Here is a 19,015-nt window from a genome sequence, read left to right as displayed (position 1 = left end):
ATGAGTGTGCCTCAAATTTATTAATACGAATAAGATAATAATATGTGAGCTGATATTAACTCTGCTAGAAGATGAAGCTTTGGCAGTAGAGCAAAGTATTTATAGCAATGATATAAAAGAACTTCACATTTAATAACTTTTCATTCATCTCATATTCAAGCCGAGGGATGTCAATTTGGAATATATTAAGTAAGCTCATGCTAGACTCATGCTAGCACTGTTGCTCCTTAATTACAAATGCTGCTAATACAACTTAATCTGTTGATAAGACGCTGTAAGCGTATAATGTATTCGTTCTGTCGGCCATTCAGTCAGCGGCTGGCGTTTCCTTTGCCGTTGCCCTGTGCTTCAATTGTTATGGCCTTTTATGGCGATTGTGTTGTGGGCGCAATGCAAATTGGCGGCACATAATTATGTCGCTGGCACGAGTACAACACAAGAATAATAGAATAGAAAACGAGTGGGATTACGATAACATGGGAGTAACATGGGAGTTGGCTGGCAAACTTTTTGCCTTTGCTAACTGGAATTTGATTTGCTTTGACCAGAACTTTGTCCTGTCGAGCTCTGCTATGGCATGTCGTTCTGTCCCTGGGTTCCCCGGGTCCTGTCTAAAAAAACTTTTACCTGTCTAATTAGCAAACTGACGCTCGAGCAGGTAATTTTCATCGAGAGAGCGAACACACTTTATCATGCCCATAAAAAAGAATTGAAAAAACTTTTAATTTGCTAACACCATGACAGCCCGAATGCACTGCAATAAAAACGGGAGACCCAACAAGCCTCAAATAGTACTTTAATGAAATGCATTTGAAATCCCAACAGCTTTTTTTGTCAATTAAAATATAGTTTTTATGATGTGAGGAAAGTGTGTGCTAAAAAAGACAAATATATGACTGATTTAATTATTAATAATTTAGTTAAAGAGTATGAACGATTTATAAGTTAAACCGCAAACTGCAATTCCCATAAAATCGAGTAAATAAATTATGGGAATTGTACAGTTCAGTTTTTCACTGATTTTAAGCTGTTTTATTTTATTTTTTTCGTTGCAAGTGAAAATGTTGGAAAGTCCTGGGCAAAGGCTGGCAGGTGGTGATTTCATTTGCCAAGCTGCGCTTTCAACGACTGACAGGTGAAACTTCCTTGGCGCTGTTAATGCAATACTCCACCGCCAGCAGTTGCCTTGACTAATGATCGCGTGCCAATGCAATGGCTAAATGCCATTTGGTACGCCGCTTGCCGCTCGCCGCTCGCCGCTCGCCGCTTGCCGCTCGAGTTTGCTGAAGCGGCAAAGTAACTGTCACCGAGCCGTGCGGCAAACAAATGAAATTCGGTGGGCGGAGCGGGTGGGCCATAAAAAATGGCCGCGGCCTAAGTGAGTTGGCCAGCGTCAGAGCTTCGGGCCGAGTCATTTTTTAAGCTTAAGGCTGGCCATTAGAGCAGCATCTTAATTATATTTACATTTTTTGCATATATTGTGCGCCTTTGACTACTGTTGCTGCTGCTGCTGTTGCTGCTGCTGCTGCTGCTGTTGCTACTGTAAGCTGCAAATTAATGACTGCATTTTCAAGTGAGGCGCCAACAGGATGGATGCAGGCCAAGTCAAGCAGTCAGGCACTGGCAGACGCCGCAGCCGCTTTGTTCACTTTCTCATTTTGTGCAAACTTTGTAATGTGCAGATTAAAATTTTTGCGCAGAGTTTGCAATTTTGCTGCTGCTGTTTCTTTCCACAGTTTGTTCAGCGGCCTGCGCGCCCGGTTCGTGTTCCGCTGCTTTATAAAGTGTGCGTAAAAGTTTTGTGGCGTCTGTTTTGGAGCAAGTTTCGAATGAGAATAAATCATGTACACTCTTGACTTGCCTATGCTGGGGCTGAATGGCATGCTCAATGGACCCGAGTGAAGCAGCTCCCAAGTTTCCATGCGGATTACCCGCTGAACCGGTGCAAATTTATGGCTCACCTCTATAAATCCTTGCTACCTGACACTTGAGCGTAAATTAGCGCCACTTTGCAGCACTGAGCCCTGGCATTTTATCTATTATTTTATTATATTTTGATATATGGGACGTGCGTGATGCAACAGTTTGCAAGCCACTGGCGTGTTTATTCAATTAATTTACATAAATATAATCAATTCCGCATGCCCTAAGCCCTTAACCTATCAATTATCTGCTGCACTTGCCCTGCTGCCAGCCAATTACTAAATAGTTATATAAATATTAACAATCCGTTCATTCAGACGCCAACGCTTGAGGGCAAATGCCGAACAGAATTTGTTTTGCGACACCTAATTAAATGAACAAATTCCGTGTTAAATATTCTTTTTCAAATCTAGTGCACATAATTGTAATTTAATTACATGCTATGTGGTTTTAGTTTGCCTATTAAACAGCAAAACTGGCGTAAATATACGTGAGCCACGGGACGTATACGTGATGTGCAAACAAAATGAATCAATATATGTTTTGAGAGCCATGTGTATATAGAGCGCGATGTATATAAAAATATATATATTATTTTAAATAATATACATATATAAATTTGTATAATAATATCGAAAAAATATAATTTAATAAAAATGTCTAAAGTACCTTATTCATTTCAATTGATATGCTAATTCAAATAACAAGCTCAACTCATATGAAATTATGATATGAAGTGTTGAGCAAATAAAAAATAAATATTATTTATTTAAAACTTATTTAGCTGCTGATCTCTGACTTACCCTGCGGATACTTGATGTGCAGAAATAATATTTTCATTTATTTCAAATATTTATAATAAAGCAAACGTAAGTCAATATTTATTACTGAATATTGCCATTGATCGCCATCTATCATATTCTGCAAGCTAAACGACATTTAACCTTCAGTAAGCAAATGGAGAGACTTGGCCTTCACATCAGGACACATGTCACTAAGGTTTGTCTTCTTGAAATCGTTTCCCATTAAATCAAACATATATGTATGTATGTATGTATATATGTATATCTCGAAACCTTTGACTAATTGCCACCTTTTGCCAAGCACCCAATGCCATGCCCATCATAACAGTGCTGACACATAAATAATGCGTGTCGAGGCTTGCAATTATTTGTTGTCTCTCTATGTGTGTGTTTGTAAGTGTGTCAGTGTGTGTGTCTCTGTGTGTGTTCAGCTCTCACTACCTGCAAAATCAATTTGAGTTATTGTATTTAGTCTTCTGCAACGCTCAAGGCAAAGCGCAAAGTAAAATAAATATTTTAAAGCTAAACACACACACACTCTCGCGCACACATACACACACACACACACACCAACCAGCTGGGAGGCTGCGGGCATCATTCACGCAGTTTTGCCGATGATTGATATGCCATCGTTGGCTGTGTGCGGAACAGAGGCTGCTGACGTTGTCAAACTTTGGCCATGCCTGCACACACACATACACATACACTCAAACCGGCCCCCACTCATTTTACATACACGCACACACACACAGACACACATAGGCAAACACAAACGTCGAGTGTCAAAGTTTTTTTTTGCGCCCGCTTAGCGCATTTGATGAATTGTTAAAAGAAAATCGCGCGTATGTGTAAACATTTTGGTCTATCGCACACACACAATGCCAGAGCGGGGAGCCTCGTGGAGGCAGCTGCTGCTGATGACGCCTGCCGCTGTCGGTTAGGCAAACAGGTACGGCAAACAGCATCAGCGTGTAATGAAGCCAACGAAGCGGAAATTCTCTTGTTAACGGGAATTACAATCCATTTAATGTTTTGATATTTTAAGCGTTTACGATAAGAACTCATCTCACATTTATGTCAAGCGCTAAATATTGTCGTTTCACTCTTTAATAAAAACGTAGGTGTCTCTCGCAGAGTGTCAACAGCAAAAAATTCAATTAGATGCGACTGCCAAGGCTATATTATGTTATGACTGTTATGAACATATTCCACATACTGACATACTGACTGACATGGCCCAAACACAACAATAAAGCTAAGCTAACCCTCGTCTAAGTTAGTGTATGTTAGGTTAGTATGTGGAGCCAACTAGAGCCTTATGCTGCCAGCATTTTTGTAAGCTCTTCACTTTTAATCTGTCTTCTGCCAACTGATGAGGGGATAGCCACACACACAGGGAGAGAGAGGGAGAGACACGCACACACTTTTATACACGCACACATATGGCTGCTGTCAGACTGTTAGGCCGGCTCCTGGCGCCTAATCCCAGCTATGGAAGCCACATTTGGAACGTGCCACACACAGACTCACACACGCACAATCACAAACACAGATACTCAGTTAAGTATATGCTTACTGGCTGCCACACCCACCAACACACACATACGCACACACACGCACACTCGTCACATCAAATCATCAATCACATGCTTTGGTGATTCATTGATAAGCTTTCTTCTCTCATGCCCGCTGTCTTGCTTTTGTGCATGTGTGTGTGCGTGTGTGTAGGCGTGGCAATCATGTTAATAAAGCCGACCATTAGCCAGCACCTCGACGTGCTCAGTGCTCAGCATTCGGCACAGCTTTAAGACAGCTGCCATTTAGGCAAATTTTTAAATTAAAATAAAGCAAGAATATAAGAAGAAAATTAAAGAAAATTTATTTTACGCTAAGTAAATACGCGGGGCTATACAGAATTTTGTTTATTTAAAAAATTTTTAAAAATCAATTTAAACATTTTTTATGCTTTGTTGTTCGTTTCTGTTCGTTTCTTTCTTTCGCGTTATTTTTGATGTGGTTATCCGGGCAGCAGGCACCGAGGCCCGTGTAAACAAATGAAAGTTTTCTGCGGCTGCCAACAGCAGATGCGATTATTTAGCTCCCATTCGCTCTCTCTCTCTCTATACGGGTGAGTAAGCGAGTGCGCGGAAAATGTGCAAAAAGGTTTACATAAAAACTTTGCTATGGAGAGGTATACCCCGTAAACTAAGCTAGTTATGTAAAGTAACTGAAATAACAGGTAAAGGCTTAGAGAAAGTCTTGATCAGTGCACACAGTTAAAATCCACAATATTTTTAGATGCCTCAATATCAATTCACAGGGTATTTTTAAATGGGTCACTTCTAGTCAAACTGACTTGATTTTGCTCTTGTTATTGCCATCGGCATCAAAAGCATGCGCCATTAATGTCAGAAGTGTAATTGTTTTTAAATCGCTTTGATAACGCCTAAAAAGTGTCGCACACAAGCAAAAATTTCACAAATTTATTTCGAGTGTGTATTAGAATCAATCGAATACGTCGAGTGCTTTATTGAAATTGACCCAAAAAAACAACTATGGTTAGTCGCTTGTATATAAGTTTGTGTGTGTCTGTGTGTCTTTCAAATGTGCAAAAGGCATTAGATGTAAGCTGTCTACTTGTTAACGTAATGCCACAAAGGCATCAAAATGTGCGCAAATATGCTTATTTAATGGCCAAAAGACACTTGGCCACACTTGGCGCTCTTGGCAGACGATTGAGAGAGCAATGAAATGCCGCTGGCAAATACTTTAGGGCAGCGCATAAATGTTTATGCGTTTGTTTTGACTTTGTTTTCAGTTTAACTAAAATGAGCTCATCGAAAATCAAAACAAACATCCATTCAGAAATCAAAGAATTCGATAATACTTTGTTACCTAGCCGGTTCAATGTGCGCTCTAAGCTGATAACAATTTTTATAATGATAATTTCATTGCTTAAGATTATGAAACTGATGCCATGATTCATAATCCACAATGCATATAGATTAATTGAGTCAGTGAGTTATAATAGATCTGAGCAATAAACTGCCAAACAAAAATAAAAATAAAAATAAAATAATAATAATGGTAATAGTGATAAAGAATGATAATAATAATTATAACTAAAATACATCGACTAAATTGTTTTTTTTTTTTTTTTTTTTTTTTTTTTTTTTTTTGTTAAGGTAATTTTTTTTATTTGAAAGTTTTCTGTCTTTTTTATTAAATTGGAATGAAGATACGAAAAATTAATATTTTTTTAGCTAAAATGAGCTTGATAATATCCTATTAGATTTCCAGTTTAAACAGCTGTAAGAAGCGTTAGCTTTACAAACCTTGCTACTAAAGAGATATGTAATCTGAATTGTAATTTGATTTTTTTCGGCTTGTTCGGCTTCCTATCGTACTTCAGCTGCAGTAGAAGCTATTTGCTAGCTCTTCGCATTTGCATATCTGCAAAGAGATCTAGAGAAGGCCACACTTTCCATTCGGGCAGCACATATTGATATTTAAACAGCCTTAAGCTGTATTTTAATAAGCAGTCAGTCACAGGACATACACTCTGTGTGGACAGCGCTGCAGAACGTGCCACAAGCACAATAATGTAAGATTTCATAAACAAAAAACAAACAAATCACTAAAATGAAGGAGAAAGCAAAGGGCAATGGCGAATGGCGTCTCCCTCTCTCTCACTCCTACTGCTTCTGGTACTGCCTACCTTTGTTGTGGAAGTTATTTTGTTATTGCTATAAGGGTTTGTTCTTATTGTTGTTAGTGTGGTGGTCGCTGTTGTGCACCGCAAAGGGCAGCAGCTAAAGAAGCAGAAGAAGACGTAGAAGAAAAAGAACAACAACAAAAACTACAACAACAGACAACATAAACAAAAGCCGCGCGTCACGTCGAAACATTTCCTGCAGCCATTTTATGTCTTGCTTTTGATTTTCCCAGTTTTTTGTTTAGCGGCTGGTTCTTGGCTCTGGTTTAGCTTCTCGATCTGGTTCAAATCATTGTTGTCTCTTACACATTTTAATGGCAATTAGACGATGATTTTGAATGCTATTGTTGTTGTTGTTTAATTTTTACCTTCTCTGTTATACCGCAATAATGCATGCAATAATAATGATAATGATAATAATAATAAGCATTCGCCCTGTGGTACTTTCATTTAACGACTCAGGTGCGCAGCCATATGTAAACATGGCTAGTGGCCTTTGTACTAAAGGTAACAATTATCAAATGCTGAGAGCCATGTGGCATGGACTTTATATGCATATTAATTAAAATGAATATTTATTTTTTCTGCTATAAAATCCTTTTAATTTTTGCTGATTAAATTTTGTAAACAGAGTTCATTTAATCTCCATTTGTTAGTATTTAGATAGAACAAACGTTTCCATTCGGCGTCCCTTATTTAACGAAGTTCTCCTTTGCCTAACCCTTTGCTGGCATCTTAGCAGTCCCATTCAAAAATCAATTAGAAACGGAAAATCTCTTTAATTCGGCCCTCGACTGGCTTTCTGCGAGCTAATAAAGAGTCGAAAAGCGCTTGAGGCCAAATAGCCGGGCGCTAATTGGACATCGAGTGGATTACTTGGCGTAGCTCATTTACCCATTCTGAAGCACCCAATTGGCAAGTCTCGACCTCTGCTGAGTAGTTGTCGACCAGCAGTGCACGCGCATCTATTATCATCTGCTTCAGTTTCCTCCGAGCACAACAACAATGCATTCAAGAGTCTTGGCATGCGAATGAGAACATAAACATGAACTTGTGCCAGCTTTGCAATTTTGCTGAATAAGTGCGGCTGGGGCTGCTTGGGCTGCTTGTGGGCTTCATTACGCTTGATTTCTTTTGAACCTGCACACAGACATAGTCACAGAGCTCTGAGCACACAGCACACTTGCAGTAACATTAAAAGAGCGCTTAGTTTATGCTTCGTTAGCCAGCCTGGATGGCTGACACGGCTTCGTCCAGGCGTCAAAATGCCTTACCCCAGAGCCGGCAATAAAAGTCATATGAATGCTGAGGCGCGTCATCAGTGAACAATGGAGCCTAGGAATTGCTGCCAAGGGGACGGCGGACAAAGGAAGGTCCGGCTCTACAGCTGAAGCTGAAGCTACAAAGTACATTTGACAGGAGACGGGCAGGCAACGGGTAGGCGGCTGACAGGCAAACAGGCGGGCTGCCGGACTGCCGGCGACAGGATGCGGTCACAGGATGCGACTAGCTTGTCTACTGCGGTCTGCAGTCGACTGACCATCGACCGTCTGCATGACCGACACCTTTGTAAACAGCACACAAACACACACACATAGACAGGCACATACACATCAAATGAATGGAGAACCTGTGTAAACAAACCCGAATCGCATAATGAACTGGCTTGAGCTGGCTTGAAGCAAGCTTAACTCGCAAAACCTGTTGAGGAACCACTGACTGCTAAGCGAGCAACACTTTTTACAGCGTCACAGGCCATCCGTGTGCCACATGCTGGAAGCCATTTAAATGTTATCGCTCGCTGCCTGGTTGTTCCACAGTACGACATACCCCGTACCCACAGCGGCCTCGGTCATCTAAGTCCTCTCTGGTTGCTGTAACCGCAACCGCCGGGCAAACGGCAGCACTTGCTTTGGTTTGAATAATTGACCAAAAAAACGATGTCTGACCACAACAAAGCAGCAGCCAAAAGGACAACAAACCAACAACAATTAGAGAGGTACAAGCAGAAAGATCACTGCTCATTGCTACCCTAGGAATGTGAGGAGGAGACTAGAGATTTGTATTGATAAACTACTAAGCTTATCTATATTATATATCATGTCATCTATCATCCAAGTATATTTCCCCAGTTACATTCATTCGGTACCTAGCATTCTACCCAACTTGCTGGCCATTTACAGGGTATTATTATACAAATTTTTGAAGCACAACCGCAAGGGCTAAAACGCTCTGCAGACAGCGCCAGCTTTGATTTAAATTCAATACTGTTTTTCTTCTCCTTTTTTTTTCATTTTCACTATTTTCGTGTTCGCTGAAAGCCCGAAATTTGTTTGCATAAATCATTGGCCCAGGATTGATTATGACAAAAGAAAAGCCCGACAATCGATTGCAAATCCCCAGCACGTAACTCATTTATTTATGTATTTTTTGGCTTCGTTCGCTCTGATATGCCACAAAGGTACAACAATCCAGTCAAACACAAACACCCAAAATACAAATGACAGCACATTAGCCGCAGCGGATGTTGGCCTTTTCATGCCTGACTGCCCACTTGGCGGCCAATGGAAAAAAGAATAAAAATATATTTTGTGCACTTTTATGCACACACATACATATATGTATATGTATGTATGTATATCCATAGGATAGGGTAGCCGAAATGTAGCCCCAGAGAGCTGACCACCAGTCAGCATACAAATGTCAATAAATTCATATGAACTTATCTCTTCCAGACAGCTTAATGCGCATTTTTATCGCCTAATCTAAAGTCAAAATTTCTACACAGTTGAGTTTTTCACAAATCAAATAATTCATAGCCAAAAATGCCGCACTTACCCCAATTCCCACAAGTGGCTTTCAGCTCGAGTTACTTTCACTTTCCAAAGGGGCTGCAAAAAGGGCGATAAAGAAATATGATTAAATTTAAATTCATATGGAGTCTATTTGTGGCTGGAATTTAAAACTTTGCATTTTTATTTTATAATACCTAATTCAGTTTAGTCATGAAAATAAACTTGATTTATTGAATACTTATGAGTAAGCTGGAAAGTTTTCACATTTTTATTACTTTATACCCTTAAAATTCCGTTAGTCTGTGTTTCAAGATTTCAGCATTTGCTTGATCCACAAAATGAAAACCCCATCCAACTTTGAGATAAACATAAATCCCTTAAGCTATATTTTCTTCTATCCCTTAACCCCATACTCCATTTTAGTCAAACTCAATAAATAGTATTATGATTGAAAATTTTTCCTATGAGTAAACTAAAGTATTTCGGCCCCAAATCAGAACGGGTATCAAACACTCAAGGTCAAAACAACAATATGGTTGATTTTTATCTGATGGTTTGTTATTGTTGTTGTTGTTGTGCTTGTTGGTTAACTATAGGCTGGGCCACTTGGAGGGCGTGGTTGGCCACTTGGCTGTGATGGGAACGACCCAAATAAAGTCACATATGTTGACTGCTGACAGCATTTGATGAACCTAATAAACTCTGAGCGAAGTGCCACTCAGCTCAGCTCTACTGAGCTCAGCTACCAGCTACCAGTTACCATCTACGAGCCCTGCCGAAACTGTTGTATAAAATTGAAGTACCAAACAGATATTCGTGGCCTACAGCCGTTGCTGTTACTGTTGGCATTGCCGTTGTCGTTGCTGTTGCTGTTGCTGTTGCTGCTGCCATTGACGTTGGCAGCAATTCAAAAATATCTTTTATTGAATCTCGGTAACCCCAAGTCGAGTGCGAGGAAGTAACTCGTCAGACCAAGGCCAGAACTAGGGGCGGAGCGAGCCATAAAAAAGATTAGCACAGGCCTCAGAGCAACGGGTCAAAGTGTATGTGTGTGGGCGTATACACACACACACACACACATGTATATATAATTGAAGTGTGCTCGGAGTGACAGCAGTCGATGACATTGAGTCCCATCCAATACATTTTTTATACACCCACACACTCACTCACGACCCGACACACATTCATCGATAACTGGACATTAGCAGAGAAATGTCTTTGCACCAGCTTGAGGCTTGCAAGTCTTTACATTATATTGCATTTTTATGTATCTTCACATATCCATAGCACATGCAATATATCTAGAATCACACACACACATATGCACACGAATGCACGCTCACACAGCCGCCCACTCAGCCCCAAATGCATTTCGGCTACTGCATTATTTATAGTTTTTTATGTCATGGAATACGTGATTTCGCATAAATTGCACGCCCCACACTCAACGATGTGCAACGATCTCGCCGATCCGCCCGCCCCATGCGCGTTTAGCGCACTGCAATTGCAAATTAAATGCTATCAATGGAGGGGAAGGTTAGCAGGGACAGCCGCTAGCTGGCACTGCAGCGTGTATTTTCAATAATTGATGCCGCAACGAATAGATAAAATTCGCTTAAGCAAATGCTGGGTGTCGTGTCGAAAATAAAAACCGATAATATCTATTTGTTGGCATGCGCTCGACGTCGAGCTAGATTAACCCAACAGCAAATGCAAATAGATTAAGCATTACAGCGGCAAAATAAGGATGACAATTTGCATACTTCATGCAAAGATTGCTGCCACATCCAATGAAATCTAGAACAAAGCTGACTGCCAAACCACGCCGTCTGTCAGCCATGAAAATGTTATGCGGTGAAATTATGCAGGTGGAAGTGTAAACATTTTTAGTGCAATATTTAATATTGATAGTTGAATCTAAAGCACACACTGATAAACAAACGTTTAGAGTGCAGATTAAGTGCTCATCAAATCAAATACATATAATCCATAGATTTACATACACTGCATGCATTGAATATTTCAATCCAGAGCATAAAAGTTTAGATAAAATATTTGTAACATGCAGATGAGCATATAAAATGAAGAATACTCTTGATCAGTAGAACGAGCTGATTTGATTTATATAGTCCGCCTGATATGAGTAGCACCTTTAGATCAGATCAGTGGATAGAGTTTATTTCGAATCGGTAACTAAATTATACTCGAAAGTCTTTTAATTATTATGTAACATATAAAATTGTTTATAATTCTTAAAATTCAGAATAACGTCATAATGACTGATACGCATACGAGTATTAATTTGCATTAAAATGACCAATATTCAAGCATGTGGATGTTAAGAACTTCCTTGAAATCGGATAACTAATATCGGATAATATTAAAATAAATTTTGGATTATTTATAACAAAATTAAATTCCAATCAATTATAGAGCATTAATATGAATACCTATGCAAATATTAGTTTTAATGCGCTTAGTTTACACCATTGCAGAATCGTTTTTGATGCCATTGAAATTGAATGTGAAATTCTCGAACGACGCCCTGAGAGGCAGCTCTGCTGAGCGTGTATTCCGTATGCATTGTTTGCATTAAATTTACATAGCATTTCGGTACATAAGTCCGACTTTGTTCGGCTAAACCAGCGAGTTTCAGTCGTCTGTGGCGCAAATTGAATAATATATGGCAGCTCTAAGCGCATTGTACGCATTCCAGCAGAGCATTCAGCACATGGTGAACCATTCAGATGGTTGCTGGTCACAAATACACACACACACACACACCTACACACTCACCCGCTCACATTCTGTTTATAAACACATAAATTCTTGAGTAAATGTACTGTTAAGCCGTATTTTTCACACCGCCCAGCGACAAAGTGTGAATGGAATTGCGGTTGCTTACATACACATACACGAGTCTGTGGCTCAGACCAGAGCGCGTGCAAATCGAATTTCAGGTACAGTGGCAGGCAGAGAGTTTTCTAACTATAGAGGGAACAGCAAAAGAAAAAAAAAAAAAAACATTAATGCAAACATTACGTAAGTTTAAATGGAGCCGACGCCGGCGGACAGCAGGCGAGCAACTGGAAAATTGTGCAAATAAAAGATATTGAATTTACCGGTAGATGGTCAATGGGTAGCTAATAAACAGCACACAGACACGCAGCTCCAGGAGCAGGGAGGAGCAAACAAACCCACGAATATCGATTACGGCACACGCGACACTGGCATTCAGGCCAAAACGAAGGACCAGCTCGCAAAATGTTCTTTTCAACTTAAGCCATAAAATTTGAAGCGAAGGCCAAGCTGAAAGCCGCCCCACACATACAATATCAGCACTCAGCAGGCAGTCGGTCACACACAGGTGTGGGCAGGGCCCACTTGGACGTGGGGCAGCCAACACTTGAGCGGGGAGCCGGGAGCAGCGAGGCTGTGCGCCACTTAGTGGCCATGGGGCACAGCTGCAACTGCCGCCGCAGCTAAACATTCTATGCAAAAGTTCATTTCGGGGGCAACAAACAGTCCTCTCTGTGGCAGCCACATGTGAACCTCTTAAAACGCTGTCAGATGGGGCAATATCAGCAACAGAGCAGAGCAGGTGCAGCATGGGGCAGCCACTATTAAGTGAACACTCTGTGGTATTTATAATACGTGTTCTTGTTGCACAGTGCCTAATTTGTAGAGACTGTGTAAAGTACATGCAAAAGAGAAAGAGAGAGAGAGAGAGAGAGAAAGAGAGAGGGGAAAACTCTGCTAAAACTAATTTTTAAGGTATACAAAATTAGAGAGTCGAAAGTGCTTGACTAAGGAGTACCCTACACTTTGATAGAGAAGCTGACTCGAGTCGAGGCATTTTAGATAAAGTCCAGGAGAATTTCAGTTCTTGAGAGACAAATTAAATGAGTATATTGAGTATATATATACAGATTTTGTATGATAAGAGCATATCTTATATATATATGAATATGAATAAATTCTCGAATTATTTTTGATTATATTTAGAGTGTATGACTTGTTAGTAACCCCTAAGTAATAATTATGTTTTTGTTTAACTTCAAAAGATTTGCAGTCAATAATTATACGAAATTTGTAAACACATTATCGACCCCTTGGGGGGCATTTAATGGTTTGTCTGGCCATCGAAAGTGATATATTACTGATATATTTATCTCAGCTAAAAAATATATCAAAAATACTACAATTTTGGGCATCATTGAATACAAAATGGAATACAAAATGTAAAAAAAAATTGAGTAGCATATGAATTAAAAACTTAACATTTTTGTTCATCTCTGACAATCTGAAAAAATATTTAGCTGTGCCAGCCTAGCCTATCGAGAACAATTTAATGAGTATTCTAGCGCATTGAAAATGCATAATGTAAAATTAAGCAGACTAAGTCTAAATAATGTTCTTTTCCCCAAAGTATATAATAAAAGTTCAGCTGCGAATTTCCGTAATTGAGAGCAATTTTCATCGTTGGGTTAAGTTTGGTACATTTTATAGCAAGCTCTCCTTCGATGGGGACTCGAGTTGAGGGGCAACCATGCAGAGATGCCAGGCAACTAACTGCTTCTACATTTAACTACACAAACATGCACAAATACACATACACAGAGCAAGATAGACAGAGAGAGTGAGAGTGAGAGTGAGAGAGATGGATACACACTTACTCCCCTTCGCCTAGAGCTTTGACACGCATACGCTTAGTGCTTAGTCTTAACCCGAGGCTATCAAATCTTGTAGCTGACATTTATGTGTGTCTTACTACTATGGCTAGGACGATGGACGCCGGCCGTATAACGGCTCTAGCCAAGGACGTTACAAACACCCACACATACGCATTTATTCTGCTGAATAAATGTGCAAATTCCCTTAGAGTCAGCTGCAAGTGTCCGTATGTTGGCATTGATTGCGAGTGCGTGTGTGAGTGCGTGTGGGTGTGCGTGTGTCTGACAGTTGTCGCATCGAGTTTAATACTCGTAATAGTACGATTTTAATTGAATAATTTGCAATCGGCATCGCACCAGCTGTCAGCACATGACACTGACCCATGTTCCACGTTCCACGCCCTACGTCCCACGCCCACGCAGCATTGTCTCCAGCTCAGTCTCAGGCTCAGTCTGTTGGCAACTTGAACTATCCGACTTGTGCACATGACAATACGATGTTTGTTTTTCCTGCCCTCCGCATGGCATATCCCATGGCGACAGGATTTACTAGCCTTATAATTGTCAATGGTCCATTAAGGCGCCATTGGCGCTGTCTGTCCATGTTGCCTAAGACTCTGCCTCCTGTGGTTGCGTCAATCACTTGACTTGACCCCCAGCCACTTTCCTACTTGAGATGAGCGCATGACAACACGAGCTCAAATATTTATCGAAGAGAGAATGTTAGAGGCAGACATTAAAGAAAATCAGTTTGACTTTAAGATGATTTGTTATTTTTTACACTCTGTGACTTCCAAACATAATGAGAAGAATAATAGGTCGTAGATTACAAAACTGTCACTTTATAAATTTGAAACGTAAGTTTTTTTCTTTTTATAAAATATTCACAGCGGTAAATATTTATTAGGCCGAAATATAATCCAATTGGGAGGCACATATTTCATTAGATCTCTTATCCGTAGATATAAACAACATGTTCGCCTTTTTTTTCAACTAAAGGCACATAATGAAAATCAATTGTTGTATCCATACATTTATCGTTATTTGTTTTTGTTGATTTATTTTCGGCAGAGCGGCACGGATACATTTCTATTTGCTGCGGTCGAGCGGGAGCGCACAGTGAGCTCCCTTTATGATGGTCGTTTCAATTATTATGAATTTGTTATGTTGCGTTATGGGGTCTCGGCTTTGGTGCCGGCCACGCAGGTCCCTCGCATATATTTTATTGATGGGATCTGAGAAGACACAGAACCAGCAAAGCGGAAGTTTATGAAAGTTCAACAGCGAGCAGAGAGCCACTGGGGTGTGTGTGCGAGTGTGTGTAGCATATTTTCACGTATATGGAAAATCAATAAATTAATGTGTTTAATATGTATGACTTAATGATTCCATGTTACTTCCGAGTGACTGCTACTAACGTGAACGTGAATGTGAACGTGAACGTGAATGTGAATGGGAATGTGACCCCTCGCTCTCTAAGTGGACCTGGCGTTTGGGCATTTCAATTAAAATGCAAGATGTATGTGATATATGTTGAGCAAATATTTGCTTTGTGTCTGAGCTGTGTGGCATGTGTACGTATTATGGCCATAAATTAAATTAGATTTCAATTAATCCATGGCCTTACGCATGAGGCGCAAATAAACAAAGGCCTTAAATCACACAATGTGTCCAGCGAAGAGGTAAACTCTTGAATTTTAAAGCCAGCTGCAGCGGGGCCCCGCCTGCGATTTGACAAATAGCTGCAACAAAAGCAGATCACTAAGAAATTAATTTCTTGTGCTGGCGAAAAGTAATTGCAAGACGAAACAAAAGACCGAGCCTTGGCACACATAAAAGAGCTGCAAGACCTGGCCAGCAGCCGAACCGACCAGCAAGAGGCGGCCATAGTCTCTCTGACTGTAAGCCACAACACGTTGCATGTTGTCTGAGGGGGTGGCTTAGCCAGAGTATGGCAACAAATGTCACATGAACTATATTCATCTATATACAATACATATATGTATGTGTGTGTGTGTGTGTGCGAGCATATAAGTTGAACAAAAATAGAAAGATACAGCGAACGAACAAGAAATTGAAAACGGAAGGAACACACAAAACAAACAAGCGCATGACATGCAAAACACAGCCAAGCAACAACGACAGAGCTAGCCAAAGGAGGAGCATACGCCAAGTCCTCTGTCTTAGCAGCAGCAGCGACTCGTCGAGGAGCTTGGGCACTGAGAACTGAGAACTGTAAACAGAAAATACGCTGATAAGCGAGGCGTACACACCGGAAGCAAAAAAACCGAACTCAAAGGAAGAAACGAAACACAAAATGGAAAATACGCAATGAAAAAGGTGAGTGAAATGATGTATAATGTGACTGACTGGAATATACCCTTAAAATATATGTATGACAATGAAGCAAAATCTAAAATTCACAAAAAAATATTAAGCTTTCAATATTCAAAATATTTTGTAAATAATGCTATCAAGTCGAAAAGTTATATACAGATCTGAGCTTATTTGATAAATTATTAAACATAACAAATATATAAAATCAGATTCAAATAAAAAATGAAACTTGTAAATATAATAATATATATTAAAAATATTATAAAATAATATTTAAAAAAAAAAAAAAAAACTTGAAGATTTTATAAGAATTTATATGTAAAAATAATCGCATTTAACTCTATAAATAATTGAATTATATATCAAAAAAATTCCTTGTGCACCTGCTGTAGAAAACGTATTTGCGGCAAACTGACTTTTAAATTAATTTATGGCAACATATTGGAAAATTGTGCACTTTTCAACTTATGTTGCAATTAGAGCCTTAATTTCTGCTAACGACAGCAAATTGATGCGAACAGAAAACTTTGAGATAGTAAGTGGCGAATGGGGGCATGCCGCTGGATTGAATGCCAGGTCAAAGGAAAAAGCACACTCTGCGGTGCCGGACAGGTAGATGTGCTATGGTCTGGAGCCATTAGCACGCGCCAATTGATGTGAACTGCTCATAACAAGCAGCCAGGCCGGGGCAGAAAGCCATGCCGCGCAGCGAGACCGGGGAACATATGAGGTAATGGCCCTAGGGGCGGAGCTGGAGGATTCGCGCGAGAACCTGCAACGTGCTCTGACAGCGTGGGACAAAGACGGAAAATCAATAAATCCCATTAAAATGCAAGCCAGCTAAACAACAACAAAAACAACAACAACAACAGCAAACAACTAGAAGTAAAACAGAAAAAAATGTGCATTTCTATACGGCAGCCGCATTGAAGGCCCAAGGAATGTTAAGTTCAAGCAGCAAGGTTAGACTGCCGCTGAAAGGACCTTTGCTGCGATGCGAATTGCGTGCAGGCTATGCCCAGGCATTGCAGTTGCCCCCTGCAGCCATTAAGCAACCGTAAATAGAATCCAAGGCGAAATTGGAGCTTGGCAATTTGTTGTTTAGTTTCCTAATCGATGCCAAAACGCAACGCGTGCCATTTAACAAGGTCGAGGACAAATCGTGTTCACCAAAAAAAAAAAAAAAAAACACGGCGAATTTATGGCATGCCAAGAGGCGACAATGGCGGCGGTTTTATGCTTGAGCGGTTCAGTGGTGCCATACACAACCAAGGCGACACACACACACACACAGGCAAATGCAAATTTGATACTAAATTCGCTGAGATTTATGTGACAAACGTTGGCAGCGCCCAAAACATTTGCGATCTGCCGCACAGCGTGTGTATGGCTGTGTGGGATATGTGGCCAAAGTGTGTGTGTGTGTGTGGGTGTGGGTGAGTGTGGGTGCGCCTGTCTACTTAATGGTGCTTGCACTGCCCACAAGTGCAGCTCCAGCTGTGTCGCGTTGCTGGAGGTGCCACTGAGCGTGTCGCTCGCAATTTTCTCACAGCATCGCAAAATCCAATTAAAAGACTTTTAAATAAGATAAATTTCGTATGAAGAGGCTAAAAGCTTTGCTACGACTGAGGCACACACAAAAATAATGCAAATGCAAATTTAATTATAATAATAATTTTCAATGAGAGTTAAAAGGGGTTAAAAATGTTATTTATTAACCAAATATAAGAAATGTGAAGCAAAAAGTTATACAACTCAAATTTGTTATATACATTTTTTGTTTAAAGTTAAGTAAGCTTTTATTTTATTTATTTATTTATTTATTTAGCTAAACATAAATTAATGACAAAATATTCCGTTGCCTTTTATTTAAAAATATGAAAAATATATAAAAACTTTGTATTGAAATGAATAAGTTATATATTTAATGCCTTTTTTCTTTCTTTCATCTTACCTAAAGTTAAAAAAAAACAAAATATTTTTTATTTATTAATTTTTCTATTTTTTATTTTTTTGGTTTTACAATTTGTTTATAGTAAAAATCTCAAATTAACAAAATATCCCATCATAAAGATTCGTTAAAAAATAATATAAATTGTTATATATAAATTTATTGATTGCCCTACACTAAATAGTTAATTAACTGTTTGTTTTACAACTGAGTGGAATACCCATTTGTGTAATCCATCCATCATGCATGAGCACAGAAGCATTTCATTTGCATATGTTACTAAATACGTATACGTAATATTGTGGCACATAATAAATGGATAACAAATGTCGGCACATAGTTCCAGCTATCTCGACAGTTGTTCCACAACAAGCGAAACATGCGCTCTGCTGCCCAAATTAATTTGGAAATGAAATAAAACCATATATGTACATATATATGTATGTACATGCATACATATGTATGCATGCAGTCATTTTTACATAATCAGCCATTCTATGGTTACCACAATTAAAATTGTTTCAGGCAACAAGGAGAGGCGGCAGTAAATCAGACTTGTTTGCGTTAAAGAGAATATTTACTCATAAATCAGTTAAATTTCCATTGCGAAATGCAGTCGGATGGAAATTAGAATGCACAAACGAGCTGCGCTTAGTAGCCCATAAATTAGCTCTAATGCCTACTTCAGCTTTGAGATATTTCAAATTAAAACAAATAAAAACAGCTCTAGAGAATTCTGTTTAAGCTTTAAAGATAACGGAATACATCAGAACAATAATAGTAGCGCCCATTTATATGTCTCTTTCATTGAATCG

General features: G+C 39.5%; 1 long non-coding RNA gene across 1 annotated transcript in view; it reads right to left on the bottom strand.

Moving 5' to 3' along the window:
* The window catches only part of LOC116804593, a 56,099-nt gene that overhangs the window by 26,346 nt on the left and 10,738 nt on the right, over positions 1 to 19,015 (bottom strand). The window contains exon 2 of the long non-coding RNA XR_004364588.2: positions 9,280 to 9,332. This is a non-coding gene — a long non-coding RNA (uncharacterized LOC116804593). The remainder of the gene's footprint in view (positions 1 to 9,279; positions 9,333 to 19,015) is intronic.

The sequence above is a fragment of the Drosophila mojavensis genome, unplaced genomic scaffold (genome assembly GCF_018153725.1).
Source record: "Drosophila mojavensis isolate 15081-1352.22 unplaced genomic scaffold, ASM1815372v1 contig_231, whole genome shotgun sequence".
Taxonomy (NCBI): domain Eukaryota; kingdom Metazoa; phylum Arthropoda; class Insecta; order Diptera; family Drosophilidae; genus Drosophila; species Drosophila mojavensis.
This window is presented reverse-complemented; position numbering and strand designations above follow the sequence as displayed.